Source organism: Mirounga leonina, unplaced genomic scaffold (assembly GCF_011800145.1).
Source record: "Mirounga leonina isolate KUSES-001 unplaced genomic scaffold, KU_Mleo_1.0 Mir_127, whole genome shotgun sequence".
NCBI classification, from domain to species: Eukaryota; Metazoa; Chordata; class Mammalia; order Carnivora; family Phocidae; genus Mirounga; species Mirounga leonina.
In genome coordinates this window covers 22077958-22096031 of record NW_023270316.1, presented here as the reverse complement: position 1 = coordinate 22096031, position 18074 = coordinate 22077958, and the positions used below count along the sequence as shown (strand labels likewise).

The 18074-nt window shown below is 35.6% G+C and overlaps 1 pseudogene; it reads right to left on the bottom strand.

Annotated features, from left to right (window-relative positions):
- Positions 1–12041: 12041 nt before the first annotated feature.
- LOC118009131 lies at positions 12042–12756 on the bottom strand (annotated as a pseudogene).
- Positions 12757–18074: the final 5318 nt, after the last annotated feature.

Here is an 18074-nt window from a genome sequence, read left to right as displayed (position 1 = left end):
TGTTTGGATCTGCACTTTTTTTTTTTTCTTTTCTTTTCTTTTCTTAGGAAAAGATGTAAAGATCCACTAAAACAACCAATTGTATATCTTTATACTTGTTCTATCTTCCTTTGTCCAAAATGGGGTTTTAAGATTTATGCACATTCAATTGTATTTAATGTAATTGCTATAACATCTAGGCATTCCTTGTTGTAATTAAGGGCTTAACAATCACTTTCCCAAAATTGTAGTGGACGTTCCCAGGGAAAATTTACCCCGAGGCTTTTTCTAAACCAGGACTTCACACATTGTACCACAGTTCTCAACAGGCACAAGGCCTCCTTGTGAGTTTTCACCACTGGCTCCCTGAAAATAGACAAGTTGACTAATGATAAAATGAAGGGCATTCACTTCCAAAATTATCTGACATGCCTGTAATGTTTGACCACTAAACAAAAGAGTTCCTCAGTTGTTCCCTAACTTGCTTAGAGCTCTGTCTCCTCAAACTCTTTCCTTATTGTTCCATCTTGAATTCTACACCTAGCCAATATAATATCCATACAAATGCATTAGGAGCTCACATTTATATAATCAGTCCAGACTTAAGACTTTTACTTATATATCCAACTCCATGCTGCCATTTCTATCTGGAATATTGTGGTTATTTTTCCAATTAAAGTGGCTACTGATGTGGGTAACAGAGGTAGAAGAAAAATTATTCAATTTCCTTACTACCTACAGCCCATTGACAAGTCCTTGAAATAGGCAGAGTGACACTCCTCTAGGGACTCAACTGCCTCGATGTTAATACTTTGCTAAGGGCAAAAGGCAATCCTAGCCTGACCCCTCCCCCCCAATCCTGTAAGTGTACTTTAATGTATAAAAATTCCTTTGGAAATTTCCTTTATCTCTAAACCTCCCAAGCATATAGCCCACCCATATACATCGGAAGGGTCTCATGACTAAGGTTTTTATTAGAGGGTAATAAATGACCTTTTCCAATAATAGCTAGCCCCCTCAAGGTCCTGGAGACCTTGCTTCCAAAATTTCTTGGAGACTTACGCTATCTCTAACCCCCTCCCAACTTGAAAGTACATAATGGGCCACTCCTTATGACCCCAGTGCAGTTCTTTCTGCCCACAGGTCCTGTCCCCGGGCTTTAATAAAATCACCTTTTTGCACCAAAGACATCTCAAGAATTCTTTCTTGTCCATCAGCTTCAAACCCTAACGTGGTCTTTCCTACATCAGCTACGACAGAGTTCTCTGTTCTGGTAATGGCATTACCAAGTTAGAAATTGGTCAATGAATTGTCTTTCCCTCTCCCTCTTCCTGCAATATCTTGCATGCATTCAGATCCCTACCTGGTCTTGCACTCTAACGGCTTTGTCCATCTCCAGTTTTGTCACATTGAAGATATATGGGATGCTCCCTTGTTATTCCCTTAAACAATTTTCCATCAGCTATAGGACAAAGGTAAAACTCCTGTAAGAAGACATTGAGAATCCTGCTCATATTACAAAACTCATCTTTTTTCTTCCCCTACCTGATATTTTATGAACCAGCCGACTAGATTTCATGTAGTTTCCAGACAAACCACATTCTTTTGTGCAATATTATTCATTTATTTATTGTGTCAGAAAATACTAATTAGCCCCTATACAGGGCTTCACTGGGCCTTTGCTTAGGCATCCCTCCAGAAGATGCTGCCCCCTTATTCCAGCTGGCTAATATGGATCATTATATAGTAATTTCTAAGTGTTGTGATGGTTAATTTTATGTGTCAGCTTGATCATTAAAGGGGGTGTCCAGGTTAAACATTATTTCTGGATGTATCCTTGAGGGTGTTTCTGAATGAGATTAGCATTTGAATCAGTGGAATCAGTAAAGTAGGTGTCTTCCCCAGTGTGAGTGGGTGTTATGCAATCCACAGAGTGCCTGAACAGAACAAAAGGTGGGGGAAGGAGGGATTTGCCTCCTCTTACTTCCTGCTTTCCTACTTGAACTCCTTTTTCGGTCTTCTCCAGTCCTTGGACTGTTATTTATACTGTTGGCATCCCCGGGCCTCAGGCCTTCAAACTTGGACTGCACCCGTGGCTTTCCTTGGTCTCTAGCTCGAAGGCAGGAGATCATGGGACTTCTCAGTGACCTCATTATGTGAGCCAATTCCTCATAAAAATATCGATCTGTTTCTCAGGAAGACTTTGACTAATAGAAACGTTATATCATTTAGAAAGTTAGCCTAAATCACCTCAAAGTTTCAAGTTTCTCACATTTTGACTTTCCTACAGATCTGCAACTATCTCTAACTCTGTAAATTAACTAACTCTCTTGTGCCTCCTTCTTTGTTGTAGGAGGAACCAGATCCAGCAACTTACCCTTCACTTTATAAGGGGTATTTTGACATGCCCCACACATAAGTAAAAATTGTGATTTTTTTTCTAAGATTCAGTTATTTTTTAAAAAATACTTTATTTATTTGAGAGAGAAAGGGCATGAGCAGGGGAGGGGGGCAGATGGAGAAGCAGCCCAAGACACAGGGCTGCATCCCAGGACCCGGGGATCATGACCTGAGCCCAAGGCAGACACTTCACCGACTGAGCCACGCAGGCGTCCCAGATTGTTAATTTTTTGAAAATCTTTTCAAATATAAATATAGAAAATAATTCAAACTGAACAGATCACACAGACTTGGAAAACTTAGAATCTGCATTTTTTTTTTTTTTAAAGGTCATGAGTTAAAAGTTTCTAACTATCCATTGGGAAAAAAACCCTAGAAGTTTAAATGAAGCAAATTTGAGATGTTAGTATCAGAAGTTATGGCATAAACAAGAAGACAAACGCATCCGTGTCACTGGGGCATGTTATCTTCCTTGCAAGAAAAAGAAAATAGAGTTTAAGCGTTGTGACAAAATAGAGTTGGGGATTATAAAGTGGAGGTGACATTCAGTTCTAGAATTCCTGTTAGAGCACTTACCCTGCTTTGCGTGTGTAGCACGCTGTTTGAATTCAGGTACCTCAGAGATATCCAGCCTTTACATTCCTGTTGGTAGGAAATATTTTGTCATTATTATTTTTTTTTAAAGATTTTATTTATTTATTTGAGAGAGAGAGAATGAGAGAGAGCACATGAGAGGGGGGAGGGTCAGAGGGAGAAGCAGACTCCCTGCCGCGCAGGGAGTCTGATGCGGGACTCGATCCCCGGACTCCAGGACCATGACCTGAGCCGAAGTCAGTTGCTCAACCAACTGAGCCACCCAGGCGCCCCATTATTTTGTCATTATTTTTTAACATTTTGCTATTTCTGCCTTATCTTAGGACCTATGTGAAATACGCACGCAAGACAATTTCTACTTCTTGTCTGAAAATTTATAAGCTAAAACTACTTATGCTAACATTTTCTGTAACGGCAGTGACTACACAGTTTGGAGTCATGCCAAATTTGGGTTTCAGTCCTGGCTGTGTTACTTAATGATTGTGTGATTATTAGAAAGATTTTAACTTCTCCGGTCTTCACTTATCTCTGAAAAGCACAGGCAATAATAATACCAACCTCAGCTATTATGAGAATTAAACAAGATGATAGACACCTGGAAGTAATTACAAGCCCAACACATCTGTTTGTTATCCATGTCAGGTGCCTAACATCTGTAATCTCACGCATCTACTCTAACATCTGTATTGCTGCCTCCAATATTCTCTTCTTAAAATTAAAAGTCTGGCAACCTGTTGTTGCTGTCATTTTTAAATGATTTAAGTCTATTCTTCTGGAATACATATAAATAAAGGAGATATAGTTCCAGTAGAATGTCTTATTTTGTGTGTGTGTAAGTTTTAACATATACAAACATTATTCATTCTTATTTTGATATCTAAATATTGCATTAAAAATACAGATGAAGAAATATGTCATAAAATCCTGTATAATCAGAGAACTGAAACAGTTTGATATGGTATCAATATAAAAATAATATGCTACTAATTTAGGGCAGTGAGAGGAGCAAGCCCACCGGGAAAATGACAGGAATGAAATGGTATACCATTGTTTGAAAAGTCTGAGGAAATTCTTCATTATGTAGAAGTGAGAATATTGAACATGTAGAAGCTTAAGCCATCAAACCGTTTTTATATATAATTTATCCAATATTTAACTTCAAATTTTTATCTTCAAATTGTGCCTTTTTTAGGTAAGGTAATCTCTCTCCCTTCTTTCCTGTTGAACATGGATTGCAAAATCAGCTTAAGTAGAGATAGAATTCAGTCTCAGTTCTATGCAACTGTTTATTCTTCTGCCCTGTTTTCTAAATGTGTAACCATATTTTATTCCAAGTAATACTTTGTAATTTTATACAAAGTAGGATAAACCTTAATCCTTTTTTCTTTTCTTTCTTTTTTTTTATTTTAAGATTTCATTTATTTATTTGAGAAAGAGAGAGAGAGATAGCAAGAGAGAGCATGAGAAAGGGGAGAGACAGAGGGAGAGAGAGAAGCAGACTCCCCACTGAGCCCCATGCCAGGGCTGGATCCCAGGACCCTGAGATCATGAACTGAGCCAAAGGCAGATGCTTATTTGACTGAGCGACCCAGTTGCACCCCCCTTAATCCTTTTTCTTAGGAATCAAATAATTGTTTTAATGCCCAATACTATTAAGAGTACATGAAATGTGTTTTGTGAACTTCAATCATTCAATAAGCATCAGTTGGACACACAGTGTTCCAGATCCCTGGAAATACACCTTTGAAAAACACAAACGTGGTTTCTATCTTCATAGATCTATGTATTTGTACACCTTGAGATATTAAATCAACAGCCCCAGGCAATATTTTTCCCCAGACTCAGCTCCTTTCAAACACTCTATGTCTTAAAATTAACAGATAATAATTTTTAATTAATATACCTAGGGAAAAAATAAGAATGTATACCAAGGAAATATGAGTCACACTGAAAAATTATGACTGTGACATATATTTTTGGTTTAGTTCTAGAGGTCAACCGCATGCTGTCTAGTAAGATATGGCTGAAAGTAGGTTGTACCATAATTTACAAATGACTAAAAATTTCCTAAAATTTGGAAATTTATGGTATTTTGACACATTAATGATGAAGGTTCTGCTTACGTAAGAGAGATTGAGAATGAGAGAGAAGGAACTGGAGAGATATTTAAAGTAAGGAATTGGCTTATCCAAGATGTTTAGTTGGCAAGCTAGAGACCTAGGAGAATGAACAGTATAGTTCTAATCTGAGTCTAAAAGTCTGAGAACAGATGGTGTAAGTTCCAGTCCTAGCCCAAGGTCCTAGGAGCTCTGAGAGCTGATAGTGTGAGTCCCAGTATGAGTCCAAGTCTGAAGGTAGATGAAGACCCATGTCCCAGCTTGAAAACAGCCAGGGAGAGAAAGAGAATTCTTTATTTCTTAGCCTTTTATTCAATTCAGATCATCAGTGGATTGGATGTGGCCTACCCACACTGGGAAGGGCAATCTACTTTACTCAGTTTACCAATGCTCATCTAGAATCCCCATCCCAGACACACCCAGAAATAATATTTAGCTAAATATCTGGGCACACTATGGCCCAGTTAAACTGATAAACAAAATTATTCATCACAGTATCATGAAAAGGAGAAGAAACAAAATGATTGAGTGCATTCATGTGAGTCGCATTGTCTGGATTCATATATGCATCTCAAACTATGTAGGTATATGACTTCAGTCAAGTTCATAAACCTTTGGGGCTTATAACAGGAAGGGGTTCCCAATTATAGATCCTTATACTTGGTGTTTAAAGCAAACATATTGGTGATTGAAAGAGCACAATAAAAATGAATTTAGAATGGTTGTTTCATAATTTCATAATTAAAACTCTGTAACTGATTTACACCTCCAATCATGAGACTGTAATAACTACCAGACTAGACATTTTATCATAAACAAATAACTGAAGGGAAAAGCACAAAACAAATGGTTTTAGATGTTAGACAGAAGACAGTTCAGGACCATGATCTGTGAGATACGGATGTTAAATAAGATAAGCTTCATGATTATTCAGACTCTCTGCCTAGAGGCATTTTCTAAACAACAGCATGTGTGTGAGGACAGTTGCAGCATATAGAACGCGCCGCCTTGTTGAGATGAGATCAGAATGTGGAGTAACAAAGATGTCGAAACATTTCAGAATACAATACTGGAGATGAGGCAGCAAAGCAGAGAAAAAGATCTGTATGTAAGTGAGAACCTTCCCTTGAGTTTTGGGCTGGAGTCCATGCATGCTTACTCAGCATGAGGCCACGAAAAGAACAATTATGGGGGAAAAAAAACAAAAACAACTACTGGTATAAGAACAAGTATCCAGGGACTATGAGATGAATGTCCCTGGAACTCATAAAAGGCTAGAAGATAACTGTGTTCCAAACAATCATAATGGAGTGGCATTCTGAGCACTCCACAATTAGCAAGGGACTCAGAATTCAGTGGAGACCAAGGAGAGCTCTTACGCATAGTGTTAGGGCTCAACTAGGTCAGAAGTAAATACTACATGTCTAACAAAATCTAAAATAATCTTCAAAAAGGTCAAACTAATTGTCAAATAAATGGATTTCCTGCCATGAGAAAACTTCCACTCCAGTCCAGCAATATATTCTCCATAATGATTGGTGTACAATAAAAAATTATATACAAAGAAGCAAGACTGTGTGACCCATAAAGATGAAAATTTTTCTCAATCGATACAGCTATCCAGAAATCACTGGAAAAAAATTAAAACAGCTAAGAAGGACTTTAAAGCAGTGGTTATAAAAATATTAAAATATATTAAAGGGGCGCCTGGGTGGCTCAGTTGGTTAAGCGACTGCCTTCGGCTCAGGTCATGATCCTGGAGTCCCGAAATCGAGTCCCACATCGGGCTCCCTGCTCGGCAGGGAGTCTGCTTCTGCCTCTGACCCTCCCCCTCTCATGCTCTCTCTCTCTCTCTCTCATTCTCTCTCTCAAATAAATAAATAAAATCTTTAAAAAAAATAAAAAAAATATATTAAAGGAAAGAACATGATGAGAGACAAAGAATTTGGTACCTCTAAAAAGTAATCAGATGGAAATTTTAAAACTAAAATACGAAATCTGAAATGAAAAAAAAATCACTGGGTGGGATTAATAGCATATTGGACAGTGTATAAGAGAAGAGGGAACATGATGCCAGAGAAAGAGACATTATACCAAATGAAGTGCTGTGTGTAAAAATTGTGGAAATGAATGAAAGAACTTCATTGACTTATGGGAGAATATAAAGTGTTATGACATGCATGGAATTTCAGGCATAGAATGGTAGGTGGGCAGAACAAATATTCAAAAATATACCGAAGATGTTCCAGTTGTTTGACAGCCATAAACTCCACATAGTCAAGAAAGTCAACAAACCTCAAGCAGGATAAACATAAAGAAAATCACACAGTGGAAAATCATAATGCAAAGGCTGACAATTGATGATAAGGATCCCATCTTAAAAGCAAAGAAATGAAAATATAGATCATGGACAAGTTAAACATGACAAGGAAAAGACTTATGAGAAATTATATAAGCCAGAAGATACTGATGAAATCTTGCATAGCTGATGGAAAACAAAACAAAACAAAGCCAACACAACGGAACAAAACCTGTCAACTTAGAATTCTATTTCCAGTAAAAAGATCCTTAAATTGAAAGCAAACTACATAAATTCTCAAACAAATAAAAACTGGAAGTATATATTGTTAGCAGACCAGTGCAATAAAACTGTTAAATAAAGTAAATAAAGTGGAAGTAAAAGGATTTCAGACAAAATTTGAGGCTACACAAAGAAACAGAAGCATCAGAAAAGATAAATATGTGAAAAATATATATTGTGCCTAGTTTCTTCTCTTTCTTTATCTTCTTTGAAGATAATCAAATGCATAAATTAAACATTATGACAGAGTATTAGGGAGTTTAAAATATATATAAGAGTAAAATGTGTGTTTTAAAGCAGACGATACCAAAATAACAATCATAAAGAGAACAGGAGAAACTTTGGGAGGTGATGGATATGTTCATGGCATAGATTGTGGTGATGGTTTCAAAGGTGTCTACTTTTCTCCAAGCCTCCAAGCTCATCAAGTTGTACACACTGAATATATACATCTTTTTTTATATACAGCTTTTTGTATGTCGATTATAACTCAATATGATGTTTTTTAATTAAAATGTGTGACAACACTACCACGAAGGATGGGGAATAGAAAAATAAAATTTTAAGATTCTTACAACAAACATGAATGGACCAAGGATGTGTGTAGTAACATGGATTAACTTCAAAAAAGACTATGTTCAGTAAAAGAAGCCAGACACAAAAGAGTACACTCAACGATTTATTTATATGGTGTTCCAGAAAAGGCAAATCCAGTCAGTAGTGAAAAATATCAGAACAATGTTGGGAAAGGGAATAGGGTCAGAGGGGATGACTGACTGGAAAGGTACACAAGGGATGTGTGTGAGTGACAGAAATATTCTGTATCTTAATGGGTGCATGGGTTACATGGATGTATGCATTTGTAAACTCATCCAGAGATTTCCATACCAAAGATCTGTGTGTGACTCTGCATACAAATAACACTTCAATAAAAATAAATAATTTTAATAAGAAATAGCTAATTTTTTTAAAAAATTATATAATTTAGATATTCTCATTCTTGCTTTATCCTCTCCCCCAACCAACCATGCCCCACCAATATCTGAAAAATTAAGACAATTTAGAAAGCATATTGAAATACACAAGAACTTTGAAAATTACCTTGTTTATTTCAAGAGTAATCTAATATTCTTTATAACGTATACAAAAAGATTCCTGGAAATGATAAAGGTATAATCTCATTGCCCATTACATTCACACAGTTATGTTCTCCTTGAATAAGCATTAGCTCCAAAGAATCATTATTGTGGGACTAAAACTTGACACTGAGTTTAGGACATTATTGTAATTTCCTGTACAAACACAGGGGCTTACAGTATTGTTAATACAAGTTTGCATTTACTATGCTGGCCAGGATACTGGCAATTTCCCTTAATTATAAAAAGTCCTTATGTTTAGAGCATAATGCACATAAGGACAAGGCAAAATGTTAGCAATTAATTCTTAAGTAGGAAGCCATGTGGGTACAATGCAGCATGAGTTATTCCACATTATTTCAAATCCCACAAAGAGGCACTATCATCAAGAGGTTCAAAATAACTAGATTCAAACATGTAGTTAAAATTAATACAAAGTGTACTGCCTTTGGAACCCAGTGTGAGCTGCATGAACCATTTTAGATAAATACTTAGCCTAATCTCACACCAACTATAAATCATGGACTTTTCTCTTTTCACCTCTATCAAACTGTGACTTGATTTTCTAGTGAGCAATTCTAGCATTCTTATAATTAAAATTTTAAGGAAATGTCATGCTGGTTTAAAAAAGATAAAAACATTTGTTGAGCTTGTCAATAATCTGTTTTCCATAGGAATTTTTTTTTTTGATTGATTGATTGGAGAGGTAGTGTGTGTGCGCACACGTGCTCGAGCGCACGTGAGTGAGTGGGAGGAGGGGCAGAGAGAGAGGGAGAGAAATCCTCCAGCACTCCAGCAGACTCCCCTGAGACCATGACTCTAGCTGAAATCAAGAGTCAGACACTCCACCAACAGAGCCACCCAAGCACTCCACCGTAGGAATTTCTTATTGGAGGTGGTCTGATATTCTTTATGAAACAGGATTGATCAACTTTTCCCCTCTTAAGACAATAGATGGTCCTTCTTTATCATTGGAGTAACTTTTTTTTTTCCAGATTAAATGTGCAAAGAGTAGAACTTAATATTCTACGCACACATTACAAATATCATTTTCCATTATTAACAAAATACCTTACACATAAAGCTAAATAAGGTTTCTGTAAAAGTATACCAGTATAAACATAATATAGTATGTGGGGATATTATATGCAACAAAGATTTTAAGAAGCAGAAGGAAAGATTGAAAGGATAGTACACAGAAAGGAGATATATTTTAAATGCATATTTGTTTACTTAAAAACAAATAAAAAGATAATTGAATTCAGAATGTAATCATTGCTTTATGTTTGTCTTTCTAAAGTTGTTGGTCTCTGTATTAGTTTCCTAGGTCTGCTGTACAAAGTACTGCAAACTGGATGGCTTATAACAACAGAAATTTATGTTATCAGAGTTGTGGAAGCTAGAATCCAAAATCAAGGTATTAGCAAAGGTCATACTCTCCTATTTAATATTGTTTTTCCTGCTTCTCTCCTAGACTCTGGTGGCTACTAGCAATTTTTGGAATTCCTTGGCTTGTATTTTTATTATTCCAATTTCTACCTCCATCTTGGCATGGCCATCTTCTATCTGTGTGTGTGTGTGTGTGTGTGTGTGTGTCTAAATTTCCCTCTTTTGATAAGGACACTAGTCATAATGGATTTAGGGCTCACCCTAATTCAGTATGCCTTCATCCTAAGTTGATTACATCTGCATGGACTCTAATTCCCAAAATAGTCTCATTCACAGGTTCTAAGGGACATGAATTTTCAGGGGACAATATTCAATCCAGTACAGTCATGAACAATAAAAAGTATTTTTAATGTCAATTCCCTTTAGAGAGCCAATCTAATTCAGTGAAATACTTGAAATTATGATGTTGTATTGTGCCATTTACTCATTTATTTAATTGTTCCTTCACAAATATGTATAGAACACCTACACAGGGATAGTTTCTGTGGTAACTACTAGAGATAAAAAAAAAAATAGAGATAAACAAATAAGAAAAATACACAACTTAGTACTATTTTAAGTCTTAAATAGATCATCATTATCTCTGAAAAAAGGATTTGATACCAAACTGCTAAACACAAAATGTTCAATGACAATTTCAATGTCATTTCTACAATTGAAGTGTCTCATTTGGGGTTCTCTTTCATTCCATATGGGCCATTTAACTCCCCGCTGTCAATTTCTTGGGTTTAGCCAGTGAAAAAAGGAACAACCAGAGCAGTACCAATCCCATCTTAGATATACTGATGATTTGATGACTTTATGATGGTATTTGGCTAGCAAAAACAAGATCAGTCAAATTCTTCCCTAAAACATAACACCCCACATGGACACCATATGCGAAATACATATTTTTTTTAAATATAAGCAATATGAAACTCTATTACCTGTTAACTTTTCAAACTCAAATTCTAGTAATAAAATCAAGAGCTAATTAGGCTGATTTTCAGCCTATTTCTGTTTCATCATACAATTTTTCCCTAAATATGCTGTGGGAATCACTTGGCACATTTAATCTAAGAAATTATCTGCAATGACTGTTAAATACAGACATTCTTTGGCCTAAGACTACTAACTTATTGATTCAGAGTCTTTGTTGATATGTTTAAGAATTTGCATTTAAATTAGTTCTCTAACAGATTCTTACATTAAAGTTTCAGAACCATTGTTATAGCTCATAAACAGCACCACTAAAAAGGAAAATAAGTCCTTCCAACAAGAAATGTTACAGTATGGAAAAATAAAATGGAGTGGAGGGGTTAAGAGAGAATGAATGGAAGGGTGTTTGAACAAATGTTAAGAAAAAAAAAATAATCGTAGGGTGGGTGAGTGGAATTGGCAAGAAGTCCATCTTAAATCTTTGTTGGTGAGATAAAATGCCCAAAGTCATAGTCAAAAATTGCTGAAATGTTATCTTACCTATGGGCAAAACCCAGAGGCACACACGTTTTTATTTTGGCACTGAGATTTTACTAGCACTCTAATTTAATTTCTTGAAACCTGACCAATTTTCCTCTTTGGAAGTGAAGTGACCTCATCTATCTATGAAGAATATAAATGGACAAATTATGAGCTTATTCTAGTGGCGATAACCTTATTCCACTATTTATGGAAATTTATTTGAAACACATATTCCTCTAGAAATCCAGGGTCAAGTGGAATCAAGGTAAAAATGCCATATTTTGCTAATGTTACCCAAACCTTCTGCAAACATGTTTTACCAAATTACGTTTCAGTATTATATACTGAACAGCAAAAATGCCCTTACCTCCTCAGACCATGGAGCAAAAAGAAGGGAGAAGCAAAATTCCAGCTAAGCGGCTGCCTTTCCTGATTCAAAGAACCCTGTTCCTAGCAGGGCTGGTCCCAGGGAGCTCTACTTTCCAACCTGAGGTCTTCCAGGGAGTTTAGGAAAGGTTGTTTAGTTCTCAGGCTTTCAACGTGCAGAAGGCAGCATGGAGAAGGGAAGGATGTTACAGCGTTTTGTTTCAGCCTCTTTCCCAGCGCCCTCCCTCAGTATTTGTTGATGCCAAAGGGACAAACCCTATAGAGTTGGGACAACTTAGGCAGCAGTAGGCTGAGCAATGAGGGTGTGTTGATGAGGAGGTGAGCAGCAGCTTACTTAGTGTAGAAGCTGGCCGGAAAGCAGAGCACCATAGGAGAGAGGCTGAGGAATCGCAGGAAGAGGTGAGCTGGAGCCCGTAAGTTCTCAACGTGACAGTAGCAGAGCCATTCCTTGATCAGGCGTCTCCAAGGGTGTCCCTTTCATCGTATGTAAGAAGACATAGACAGTTATGATGACGTGGGTCAGAGTCAAGACAACAGAAATGCTGAAGAAGGGGATGCTGAGTAGAGCCACATGCGGCAGTCCTGCCAAGAGGATGTCGGCCAGCCAGATGCCCTGGCGCTTTGCCACCTGAGGGCCGGGCTTTCCTTCACCATGTGCCACTACCACATTCATCCCGCCAGTTTCAGAAGCTCAGCCGGTTTGAGGTGCAGCTCTGGCTTCTCCACCTGTGGCTCTTGGAAGCCTGAGCTACACGTGTTTAATAGTTTCACTCTATTATCCATTCTTAAAAAATCTTTACCAGTGCAAATGTAAACCATGTACAATCTTTTATAGACACCTGTTTTGCCTTTTCCATAGCTCTCTTATAACATTTATTTTAATTATAGAAGCTATTAACATATTTCTCTTCTCTGGTAGACTGGTTGCTTCCAAAGGCGGCTTTGCTTTCTTCATTTTGACCCTTGGAGCTATATCATTGTAGCTGCTAACATTACTGAATTTTATCTGAACCCTGGGATCCTGGAAAAGAGCAACAGTTACAGAAAGCCCTTCAGCTTTCTGTGTTCTGGAAACAGCTTACTGGGAGGAGCCATCCTTCACCATAAGATTTAGGTAAGACTCACTGATGCCCCTCCCTTTTGCTTCCCTATACCAGACCCTCCAAATTCTCATCTTTTTCTCATTAATGTTTAGTTGAATCTCTTGTTCCCACTGATCAATCAGAACAAAGTGCCCTAAACAAAACTTTGCTGGAGTTTCTCTGTCCCCAAGGCCCCTGGATTTTGATCCACCCTCAGCAGCATGCAGACCTACCTTGACAGCCTGTAGGCTGCCAAAAATGGAAGACTGACCTGCTCTCCACCCTGTCCAGCAACTTCACTACTTTTGCTTCTCCCAAGCCCCATACTCCTCCCTAAAAAAGAAAAGCCTTTTGCTCTTGATCAGAACATTCTCTCCATTGCTGTCGTCCTTCTGAATAAAGTTTTTCCTTACATAGGTATGGATTCATTTTTATTTGATATTGCTGAATACATATTTTGATATTTGGTGAATTAAAGGTAAATGCATCTTACACCACTGCCTCTTCAAATTTTCCACATTTTTTAACAAACATACTGCCATGAACTTCAGAACTAATCAATGTATAGTTATCTTTAATTGACCTCCTATTTTGAACCTGCCAGCTTTATTTTATTGACTACAAGTGTATGCTGTCTCTGTTCCATTTCTATCAGACTAGTTCTGACTGTGATCATCTGCTCATTTAGACAGACCACAGTAGCTTCCAACTCACTCTCCCTTCTCCTTGAATCTCTTCCTTTTTACATTAAATTTTGCCACCATAGTCATCTTTGCAAAATAAAAATACCCCCCTCTGTGTTATTCCTTAAGAAACAAACATAAATGGTTCTCTATAACCTATAGGAGAAAGTCCAAACTTATTGACTTATCATAGAGAGAGATTAATTGTTAGACTGGCAATTCCCATTTTGCTCTTACTGCTATTCATGCTTGAACAATAATTTTATGTACTTGCTGCCCATTTTAACTCCAGACCACTCTTGTATGCCTGTGTGTATTATATCATTTGTGTTAATTATTTGATTCAAGTTATTTACTTAATTAGTTAATGCCTAGAAAACCCCTACTCTTCTGCAAGTTCAGTTCAAATTTCATTTTCTCATGTGCATGTTACTCAAATTCCAATCAATATTGAGTACTTAATTGTTTTTTTTTTTACATTTGACTTAATGTAGTTTATGACATATATTTAATTGTATTATTTATGTAACTTTGTAGGATAACACCTCATCAAAATCATTTGGGGGGCATGCAGGGAGAGGGAGAAAATCTTAAGCAGTTTCTATGCTCCCAGTTTGGAGTCTGATGCAGGACTCGATTTCAGGACCTGAAGATCACAACCTGAGCAGAAATCAAGAGTTGGATACCTAACTGACTGAGCCACCCAGGTGCCCCTCAATGTCAATATTTAATACAGTTCCAGAAACAGTTATTGCTCCATAAATATTTAGTGTGTTAATTATATATACATGTTTCTTTCATTTAATACAGTTTCTGATTATAAAGGAAACATATACACTATAGAGCTATTAGAAAATAGCATGGCAATAATTAGAAATCAGTTCTCCCATAAATATGCATTTTAAAAATTTTTCTAATTTTGAGTAACCATTTTATTCATAACATTCTGTCTCAATCTCTTTAAATAAAATGTAGTTTCATATGGTTTTATTCATAACATTCTGTCTCAATCTCCTTAAATAAAATGTAGCTCATATGATAAATATGGTATAAAATGCTGCATATTTCTTTGTTATTAGCTAATTTTAAAGCTGTGTTTTTTCTTAAATATTATTATTAAATTAGTAAATAATCTGATGCCACAAAACATTGACTTAAATATTTCACTTCTGTTAGACATTTGCATTGTTTCTGATTTTTTACTAATATACATTCAGCATTATGATATGTGCATAAATTATTAATTACAAATAAAGGAATGAATAGTCTGATTTTATAAATTGAGAGCATATTAAGAAGTATACCAATATATGATACATAAAGATACATAGGAGGAAGTGTCATAAATTTAAAAATATATATGATACATATTGTTATATTTCCCTATAATATCTATGCCTCCATTAATAAACATTTGATTGACATATGACTATGTGTGTGTGTTTGAAAGTGTGTATTTTTTTACGTGCAATTTGTTCTCTGTGGTATACATTCTGTTACCTTGAGTCACTTCTTGGCTTGTAAGTAACAATTTAACTTATATTAACCCATAGCTCTCCTTTTCTTTTATATAAAGGGGATAAGAAAATTAATCCTGGATGTAAATAATATTAAATAACAAAGGGAAAGCATCATCTCGTCTCTTAGATTAAGCACTAAATTTTAAGGCTCTGAGTATATATAAGCTTACTTCAGATATTTCTTGCATTTGTAAAGATCAAGAGGTTTAGCAATCATTATTATGTTACTGTTTGTTTGTTTATTAGACTTCTGCTGCCTAGGTTCTTCCTTCACAGTGGTAACTCTTTTTGCTCACTATTCTATCCCCAGTCTCTGAAACTTGTAGGACTTCAATACATATTTGCTGAAGCCTACAAATTGATTTAGGAACAAGTGAAAATCATACTCTGACAATTAGATGTAAAAATCTATATTTGAGTTACTCTCCATCATAGGAAAGAATACGTTCTTTAAGTGTGGATACTACAATATCATGTCAAGATATTCTGGGAAATGACTACTTTTAAAAACAGGTTCGTTGGAACAGGCATTTCCATTTATTTTTAAACAAAAGCACAACAGTTTTTTATTTATGAATTAGTTTGTGATAATACTTTATATGTATAATAAAGATATTATCTCTTAAATTAATATCTCTTGTATTTTTAAATTCTGTAATAGCCATTTTTATATTACATATATACATTTTTAAAAAATTTACTGCTAGTTATCAACCATTTCTTCCTTGATCTTTTCATTGAATTTTTTTGTGTGTATGTGCAAGTAAATTTTTTAAAATGAAAGAGTTTGGGACATAAGCAAATAGTCAAGGTTGGGTGCTATTAACTCTTCTCAAAGGATAAGGTCTCTCAAGGGAGTGAATGTTTAGGGAGAAGAGAATGGAAGGCACGAATAGATGAGTAATTTTTTCTCAAGTGACAGATATAGTAATCTAGTAGATCAAAGACTGCCTTTCTTTTCTTGACTTGAATGCTTTCATAAAACTTTAAATGGATAATTATAATGTTTACAATAAATAAGCCTAGAGTCTTTTACTTCAAATTAATGAGACATCAAGCTCTCTACACATACCTTCAACCCCAGCATTTTTTTTTCTTGGTAAATTATGAAAAACACTTTAATGAGTCATTATATGGAGTGTTAGGATAAGAATATCTGATAGGTTAAGTATATAAAATATCATTCAAAAAACATCTATTTGGAATTATATATGTTGCAATCATTTCCTGGCTATGGTCCAGAGCAACAAAAATGTATTAAATTATATCAAAAATGTTATTTCAAAACAGTACCTTAATTTTTTTTGTATTATTAGCATATTTTCTTCAAAAAAACTTCTATAGAAGTATCATACATAAAAATTATAAACATTGTGGGTGCCTGAGTGGCTCAGTCAGCTAAACACCTGACTCTTTATTTCAGCCCAGGTCATGATCTCAAGGTCCTGGGATGAGCCCCTCCTTGGGCTCCATGCTGGGCCTGGAGCCAAATCAAATAAGACAAGAACATAGAGGGAGGGAAACCATAAGAGACTCTTAACAATAGGAAACAAACTGGGGGAGAGGAGGTGGGTGGTGGGGGATGGGGTAACTGCCTGATGGGCATTAAGGAAGGCACTTGAAGCAATGAGCACTGGGTGTTAGACACAACTGATGAATCACTAAATTCTACCACTGAAACTAATAATACAGTATATGTTAATTAAATTGTATTTAAATAAAATTTTTAGAAAGATTCTCTCTTCCCCTCTCCCTTTGACCCTCCCCCACACATATGCACCTGTTCTTTCTGTCTCTCTTTGTCTAAATTTATATATATAAATTATATATTATATATTTATATATTTTATATAATATTTAAATTATATAAAATATATATAATATGTATATATATATATATATATATGCACAGTACTATTCCATTGGATGGATTAATGGAAGAAAGGAAACCTTTAGTTGTAACCTTGCTAATTCTCACCTCGTTTGGTACATATTGTTTAGTAATTCAGGATCTGAGAATAATTTGGAAAATAATACTTTAAATATAATTAAATGCAATTGTAAATATGTGTTATGATTCTGTTTTATGATATTATAAAAATGCATAAAATGTATGTCTATCAGAAATAGATAATAGTATAGTACCTTAAGTTCTTTTAAGGTTAGTGGATTTGACCAGATTTATGACCATAACCCAAAATTTTGTCCTACCAAAGCCTCCTTATGGGTTCAGTTCTCCAAAATATATATCCATTCACAGGTTAAGAAATCAATATCCTTATCCTTGGTGTGTCAGACTGGGCTGAGTTGCAGGTTTCTTACGAAAACAATGAATCATGGATCACTACATCAAAAACTAATGATGTATGGTGACTAACATAATATAATAAAATTTAAAAAAACAGTGTATCTATTTGGGAACAAGAAAATAAAAGAGACTAACATTTCAACAAAAACTCATAAAATGTCATACCTGAAATTTAAACCCCATTGCATATTGATCCAGTTAATAGCCTTGAATTTTATCTACTCAAGCAGTATTTCTTTGTGTTGGGAGTGATGTTGGGGTGGGGCTATGACAGTGAAAATTTATGGAATCCCCTAAAAGCAGATAATTGGTACACAGAGCACTTCCTCATAGATTATGTAATTTAATTTTGTATTTTACTATATCTGCAAGTTAAGGATTATAAATCATATTTTATA